This window comes from Ruditapes philippinarum, unplaced genomic scaffold (assembly GCF_026571515.1).
Source record: "Ruditapes philippinarum isolate M1 unplaced genomic scaffold, ASM2657151v2 ctg28232_1_1_1_1, whole genome shotgun sequence".
In the NCBI taxonomy this organism is placed as follows: domain Eukaryota; kingdom Metazoa; phylum Mollusca; class Bivalvia; order Venerida; family Veneridae; genus Ruditapes; species Ruditapes philippinarum.
The window spans coordinates 1-8,377 of NW_026863029.1; the positions used below are offsets into that span (position 1 = coordinate 1).

An 8,377-nucleotide genomic window follows, 5' to 3' on the forward strand; every position below is an offset into this window, starting at 1 on the left:
AATATCAACTGGCTTCAATTAACAGCCAGATATAAATGTCATTGTCTATGAATCAAAATGCAAATTGTTTAAAATATTTGCAAACAAAGTATACAAGTTGAATGCTGTGCGGAGATTAAATTTTTACTAAAATATGCATAGGTATTGTTTTTATATAAATATATCTATTCTGATGTCTACGTGTGAAAATCGGTTAAATCAGTATCAGAAACAAGAAATTGTCTGTAAAATGATATCTAAATATTTTAGGATACAGGCGCAATCGATTGTTACAGCGGTTCCCAAGCTTGTAATGTGTCTGGTGTTTGTGAAAGCATTGACGTTCCCCAAAATACACCGTGTAATACAGGAAATAATGTGAGTAAATGATAACTATGGTTTTACTATAGAAAATGACTTTATTTAAAGAAATACTATGTTCATTTTGGTATGATTTTTTTATTTATAAAATTTATTTGGAAAATCTAGAAAAAATCTTTTCCTAAAATTTGAAAAAGTGAATTTATAAAATATTTTTGGGAAGCTGCTTTCCCCTTTACTTCTTTCTTTTTTAAAACGAAGGTTTTTTAATGACATGGGTTTTTTCATACTGAGATTACCTGTCTTTTTGTAAAATTTTAAAAAACTTAAATATTTTCCTATATGTATTTTAAAAAATTTTTATTTTAAAGGATAAAAAATCATTAGGTTTTCCCAAATAAAAAAATTTGAGCATTACATATCTTTATTTCTAACCCACAAACTAAGTCTAAATATAGAAAATGACATGCATTTAACAATGTTCTAATGAGTTAAATCTATTGAAGCGAATTTGATCTAAGCTATATGAAATGTTTAACTGATATCACGTCAACAGGATAGACTTATTGGGATCAGACTGGTAAACTCGACATATTGGTGCAAAACACATAAAAGTAGCTTAACATTTCATAAGTTTCAGATATTAATTTGTTAATATTCATTTTATATATTAAGTACTGGTTAATTATATGCTGACATCTAAGAAATGTTCTGGAACAGTGACTGAAAACAATTCTGTGGAAGATAAGCAAGCCTATGTCTATAACTTTCATTCTTGTTGTTGTAACAATTAGTTTTGATAAGATTTGTGGTAATTTTTTGTTTCAGTATGTGTGTGAGTATGGGTTTTGTGTGAGCAACTCGAGCCAAAGCTCTAGCTCCAGCACATCAACAGGTTTGCAGACGACAACAGTTACACCTTCTTCTACAACTGGATCCACCAAGAAGCCAGACGATTGTGTTGTAGAGACTGGTTATGTAGAGTTTGATCTTCCAGGTAAAAGAAATATTGTTGTCTTTAAGTAAGCACTGATCTGCGTAAATAACAAAGTAACCAATGCAAATTTGAATCAAGCAAGTAGCAAAGCTTAAAGGTTTCATGTGATTTTAAAACAGTTTTAAGTATCCTAAGCGGGGTAAAATACAGTAGCTTGCATTTTTTGATTTTCTGAAGCCAGTGATATTGTCATAAAAACATTTATCTTCTTAAATTCGTGGATTGTCTATTTTTCCAAATACAATTACTGGCAACATAATGAAATTTGTTGGATTTGAAAGTCATAGATTGACCTTCCAAAACGACGAACATTAGTGCCCCCACAAATAAAAATGATTTTACAGTACTTATGAAATTACAAGTGACCATCAGTGTAATGTTAGGTCTGGTTGAACCGATTTTCAGACCAGGGATGGAATGGACCTACATATCAGAATTGTAAAGGTTGCTTAATTCAAATCACTTGACCCTCATTGACTTTAGTTCGAATCTCGTGAGTTACGTTACATTTTTCCATGACAGAAAGCTGGTCAGTAAACTTACTGAATTTTAGTTCAGTGTGAAATCTGAGGTTTTCTTTTACCAAAGCTGTAAAGTAACAATATGGTCTTAACAGTGTCGGTGTGCTTTAAATAAAATCTAACAAAACAAACAAACTGTATCAGTGGGAAATTGTGATTGCTGCTAGTAAGCATTGAGAGTTTACATAAAACTTTTTTTATACTGGCAATATAATGGCTGGATGTTTTACTATTGAAGGGTGTGGTTGTTGTGGAGGGTGTGGCTGTGAAAAGACGTGTTCACAATGTGAACCTGGACTTCCGGCATATAACCAAAGTGAAAGCTGCACCAAGGAAGCTAACTGTTGTGGGTCTAAAGTTAGAATGAGAACATTGTACGTATTCTCTTCAAAATTGTCAAAATGCAATTTTCAGATTATCAGATACAATTTCTACTATTTTGATGAAAAATTTTAACATCTTTATCAAAATTTTAACCCTCGTTTAATTTTTTGTTAAGCAAATCTGTACTCAAAATTCCCTTTTTTAATGCAACCAGGTAAACATAACGTATTGTAGACTATTAAAGGTAGACTATTTAAACACATGTATACCGTTTATCCTTTAAAATGCTTGCATATGATTTTCATTATTTGAAAAATAACATTTTATGAAAAAAAACAAAACAACCATAACACCCCCATAAAAGAAACACACATACGCGCACGCACGCACGCGGGCGAGCGCGCGCGCACACACACACAAACAAAAACTTCAGTAAGATTTTTGTTCTTTTAATTTCCATGGCCGGCTATTTCGATTCGTTTTCCAAACTAATGCCTAGTATGCAAAAGTACAAAATAGCTTAGCACGAACTATTTCTACTGTTATTTAGAATGCTTTGAAACGTAAGAGTGTGTTTCGTAAAGAGACTGGCCATACTACACGCATGTGCGTGTTTGTCTTGGCGTATGAACTATGACGTCAGCAAGTCGGCGTGCGTGTTTATCTTGAACTATGCTCTTATGACGTCACCACAAGCATCAGGATAGTCATTATGTATATGTTAGTGTTCATCCGTGCTGTTCTACAGAAATTAGAAACTTTAGAAAATTTAGTGTCAAGCTTTATTTGGCCCTTGATTACGTCACTTACGCGTTTACTATGAAAACTATGAAGGCGGAAACTAATGCAAAGGATTTCAATTAATAAATATCGACTTTTTTTAATCTTGCTATGAAATTTATTATCGGGCCGACAGTTAATTTTGAAAGAAACTACATATCAATCAAAATTTGAAATCTATTCCGTGCGGTTATTCACGTGATGATTCAATATGCTTGAGAGCACCCTAAATCATTTGAACTTTGTTTGTATTTAACTATACCTGTAAATGCAATGTATCGATATAATATAATCATAATAAATGTCTGTGTGTCAAATAGATATCAACAATAATATAAACAATCATGGATTGTACTATAGTTTATTACTATGTGAATTGCTTTAAAACGTAATAATAATAGAAATGCTACAATATTATTTATAGAAAAAGTATTCGAGTAACCTTATAGATGGCTTTTTTTCTTCTATGTTACATATATATATAAAACTCTCGATAGGTGATGTGACACGCGAACGATTAGTCATTTTTCAGGGAAGAGAGGAATGGCGAAAACCGAGCGACCAGAAGAACCAACAGCACGGTAACAGAGCGGAAGTCCTCAAAATTGTCATTTACGGACTGTGGCAGAGTGATGGTAATGCAAGATGGCTCATCAAATGTATCTGAATTTTTAATAAAATTTTTAGGATGTCTCAAGAGCACACAACTTTATGAATGGAAGGCATATTTTCTAGACAATGTCTTTTGTTTAACAGTTCTTGCTTATATCAAAACAAACACATATCATGTATTGTCTATTTGTAAAGTTGTATATGACGATGATCATGATTTTTATCCGTTTTTTACCATTTGAAGCCGTTATAAAAGAAACCTATAAGAGTCGAGCAACACCCCCGGCAAAATAGAAAATGCTGCATGCAACTAAACTTTAAAATATCAACCTTATTGATGTAATTTTCTTTTTATCTTCTCTTTCGTTTTATTCCTATATTATTTTACTTGCGGTTGGGTCTATTTCTTTTACAATTTTCACTCGAAATTAGTTAATATGAATATGTTTTCCATTACGATCATGCTCTCTTTTCATCACATACTTGTAGCAAAACAACATTTGTAGTATATGTAAACTTATACGAATATCAAAAAACAAAAATATATATCTTTAGTGCATTTACCAAGTCCTCAATTGATTTATGTCCTGGATAAATGATGAATCATTATATCATCAATTTTGTCAATATATGTTGCAACCAGTAAAATGACCATTTCATCATAAACGTGATTATTTTTTTTTTGAAAACAACACCTTCATTACCTTTCGTACCATATAATATATGACTGTGTAGATCTTAGGTATATATATTTCTAATAGTAACACAAATAGACCAAATGTACCTACCGGTGGTAATCTTTTAATTATATTATTTAAAACAATTTGCTTATCGATTAACAAAAGCATGGTCTTTTTTTCCGGATGAACACTCAACAGAAGGAATGATTGATCGCTATGATTGTAATAGGATGTGATAAGATATTTTGTTAAGATTTTATTAAAAGGGAATTCAATAAAATTTCCTTCAATTGGTCAGAAGTGCTGTTGGCAGAGCTTAGAACAGAAAAAAAACTAAAAAAAAACAACTAATTTTTATCATTGTGAAAGAAAATTTAAGGACTGATCATACAAAAAAATGCCTGTCTTTCATGACTGCTAACTCAGTAGGTTGTCAGAGTTTAAAGGAAAATAAGATAATATCTATATCCGTCCGCAATCTTTTGGTAAATTTTGGTGAAACTTTGCCACCGTAAATATCATTTCGGAGTTGTTTTTTTTAAACATTTCAGCTATATACTGTTTTTGAAATGCGTCCATCAAATATGTCTTTCATTTTAAAAACGACGGGGTTTTAGCTGTATTGTGCTCAATAGGTTTAAAATTGCCTCTATGTATATCAATTTTTGCTTTCTTTCTTATTTGGTTAATTAATATCAATCATATTCCATCATCATATGATTTAATTTTCGGATCACCCCCAAGAGATGATGGACTTCTTTTTGTAAAAGCAATTTGCTAATGGTCCACCAACGCTTGTGATTTTCATATCCCAAAAGATTTTACATAAAACACTTATGTCAACCAAAATAGAAATCAAACTAGGTTCTTTCCATGCAAAAAAGTTACTGATTTATTTATCACATCAATTATATCCATCCAATAATGATATATTCAGAAAGTTGTGTCACTCACTTTATGCCGACACATACATACGTGTCACAGATAAAATATTTTATTAATTTTGTTGAGTTTAACTCACGCTGAGCAAGAAAAGGGCAAACGCAAACTACAACTTATGAAGAAGAAAGAATCTTTCGATATCGAAAATATGAGACATGATGATTTAAAAGACATGCAATGTAACACGGAATACTCTGAGGGCGAAGTGAAAGCTGAAACAAACAAACTAAGAACCACATCTTCTCATCTACAATATTACTATTTAACGCACAATGTTCCACTAAATCTTCACTACCGCTCAAAACGGGACAATTGAAAATGTTGAGTGTTAGGTTTCATTGAACCTGTACATAGTCGGCAGTGGTACCAGCAAGCAACCCTCTTTCTCTCTAAAGAACGTGCATAAGCAAAAACCAGCAATGATTAGTGATGATGTTGAAAATTTGGATTTAGAAACAATTTTCAGTCGTATTCACACAGCGGTCTTCAAGGAACTGTCTATTATGTTTATCAGTAAACTGATCATACTTTAATAAATAGCTAGGTCTGTATAATAATCGGACAATAATCTCGACAGTATATTTTAATCCTTATGTTTAATTACTTTGATAAGTAAACTATAAAGATTTATAAGTATCCATTAATAGCTACATTCCAACACTGGAACAACTTTGTTTCTTATTCGATTCAATATTTAACCCTCGTCTTTATAAAGAATGACTCATCGCTCCGGAGATATCCAATCATCTTTGTTTCGACAGTTCATTGATGATTTTTGTCACTTGGTGCCATTGCTTTAAGACAACTTTTCGTTTTAGATCTAAAAATTATATCAGTCCAGGAAAAATAAAGCAAAAAATTCATAGAAAATTAAGTGAATCCAAAGATAGAACAAATAATGCTCAGGTGGAGAAAAATATTTGTTTGACATTTTTACTTGCGTGTTTGAATTAATTTAATTAATTGATAAATGAGCTTAAGCAATGCCGATATCTTTAGGGAACTATAAAAGTATTGCCTTTAAAATATCGACAAAACTTGGCGGATTATTAAAATACCATATCATTAGGAGCCTATGTCTTCTTTAAATCGGTGTCGGAAAACCATTTTACTTTGGAAACAAATTTATTTTTACGTGTAATGTAGAATTTTCACGAATATTTCATTTTAACAATTTTTTTTTTAAACTCATATATTTTCTTACTAAATGTTACAAACGTAATTCTTATTATGATAGTTTCTTGGTGTTTCTTATTAGATTGTACTAATATGTTTTTATCTAATATGTGTATAGTCGAATTGATAAAATATGTTATCTGTTTTTCAAATATGTAACACATGTTAATCTGACCGAAAAAACTGATGGTTAAAGCAAATACACAACTTGGTCAAGATACCTCTGATTAATTTACCTCTGATTGAGTGTTTACATGAATAAGCCGATGGTTTTATGTCTGAAATACCATAAATAAACCTTAGGATGTATTTAGCATCATATATGACAACAATCCACGAAAGAGTTATGGCAAGTTCGAGATGAATGATCTGCTACCACATATCTATAATTAGCCAATAATAAATACTCCTAGAACAAAATAGTTCTTACTAAATCAATTACAATTCTACCATCATTTTTATCAATATTTTATAAGAATATCCAAATATACCTTTCTATTGTTTTTCATAAATACTTAAGATACTTAGACAGATGTGGCAATAGAAGTCCATTTAACTTTAAAAGATATTCAATATTTCAATCATGTGCTTTCAGAAAATTGGTTATTGTTTCCTAGATGACGTGCCTGATGCCTGATATTTCATGTAAAACATCAGACGAATAAAGCTCTTCGGGAACATGTAAATCCTTGCACTTCATCCCTTGATTTGTACTCACAAAGGGCAAAAATCGCGTAAAAAATCGATATTCAATTTTATCATGAGTGTATGCCTTTGTAGGTTTCTAGCTCAAAGAACAAGGTAACAACTGTATGTCGTAAGCCATGGTGCACTCACTCATGGACATGTGTGACCTTGATTTCGGAGCTAGGCACCTTATAAAAGTGCGGAACACATCATCAGCATACCCCAAACATTAATGCATTGCTTGATTTTTCATTAAATCCTTTTTGACATAATTGTATACCACACACGAACATCAACGCATTTATATTTAAATATCCTTTTAGGTTCAAACATGACCTTGCGACCCACGCATTGATTCAAACCATAAATAACAGATATATGGACCGGGAACAAGGTTGACAGACGGAAGTACGGACGCTGCAAACATTTTATGCCTCACCCATTTTTTTCGGGGGGGAGGGATAAAAATAAAATTAAATTTAGTAGCATTATCTTCTTAAGTGCGTTTCCTGAACTGTCCAGTACTTGTCTCATATAAAACAAGATCGTGAAATTTGGATCGAGCTCATGATCCCTTGTTGAAAGATAATCGATGCAACGTAAAGGTAACCTACACTGTAAGATATCCGATTCATGCCTTATTAAAAGAAGGGAGTGTATCAATTTCTGATCTTATTAGGTAAGGTGTCTACTGTCTGCATATGATACCGATTATTCAAAGCATTAAGTGCCTCTGAGACTACACAAGATGTAAAAGCGTGCTCCATTCATAAAACACATCATGGATTGTGTAATAACATTAAAAAAAACCCGTTTCTGTGTGGTTCCAAAATATCGTGAAATACTATTAAAACCGATGCTAGAAGGTGCGGACGGTATTTTCGCATTTTCTGCTATTAATGAACAGACTCAATCAAATTCAAATCGCACCTAAAAAAAATTTTTTTTGTTGTTTAGAAGGACTATAAAGTATCCCGTTTTGGACTACCTTGAGTGTTTGGGTTTTTTATTTTAACTTTTAACACATAACAAATTTTGGGCCTTTTTCACAAATTCAGTAAAACCTTGATGGATATATTTAGCAAAGTCATTGTTACGAGCCAGGCGTAACGAGAAAGAAAAGCCAGCAACAAACTTGTAACAATAACAAATTTATTACAGAAAAATTATTAAAAAAAGAAAAATAAAATAACAAATTATCTTTACAAATACCTGAAGTCCAAATAAAAATTACAAATGTCTAGTCTGATCCTGGAATGATCCTTTTTTAATAGCACAGTTAAATCCAAGTTAAATCCAAGAACACTTTAGAATAAATTCCCACAATAAAATCCACAAGAATAATTAATAATCCAAGC

General features: G+C 31.7%; 1 long non-coding RNA gene across 1 annotated transcript; it reads left to right on the forward strand.

The window, feature by feature from the left end:
* Positions 1–225: 225 nt before the first annotated feature.
* LOC132720940 (uncharacterized) lies at positions 226–2,219 on the forward strand. Its single transcript, XR_009624402.1, has 3 exons — positions 226–357; positions 1,129–1,297; positions 2,057–2,219. It is a non-coding gene; the product is annotated as an uncharacterized LOC132720940 (long non-coding RNA).
* Positions 2,220–8,377: the final 6,158 nt, after the last annotated feature.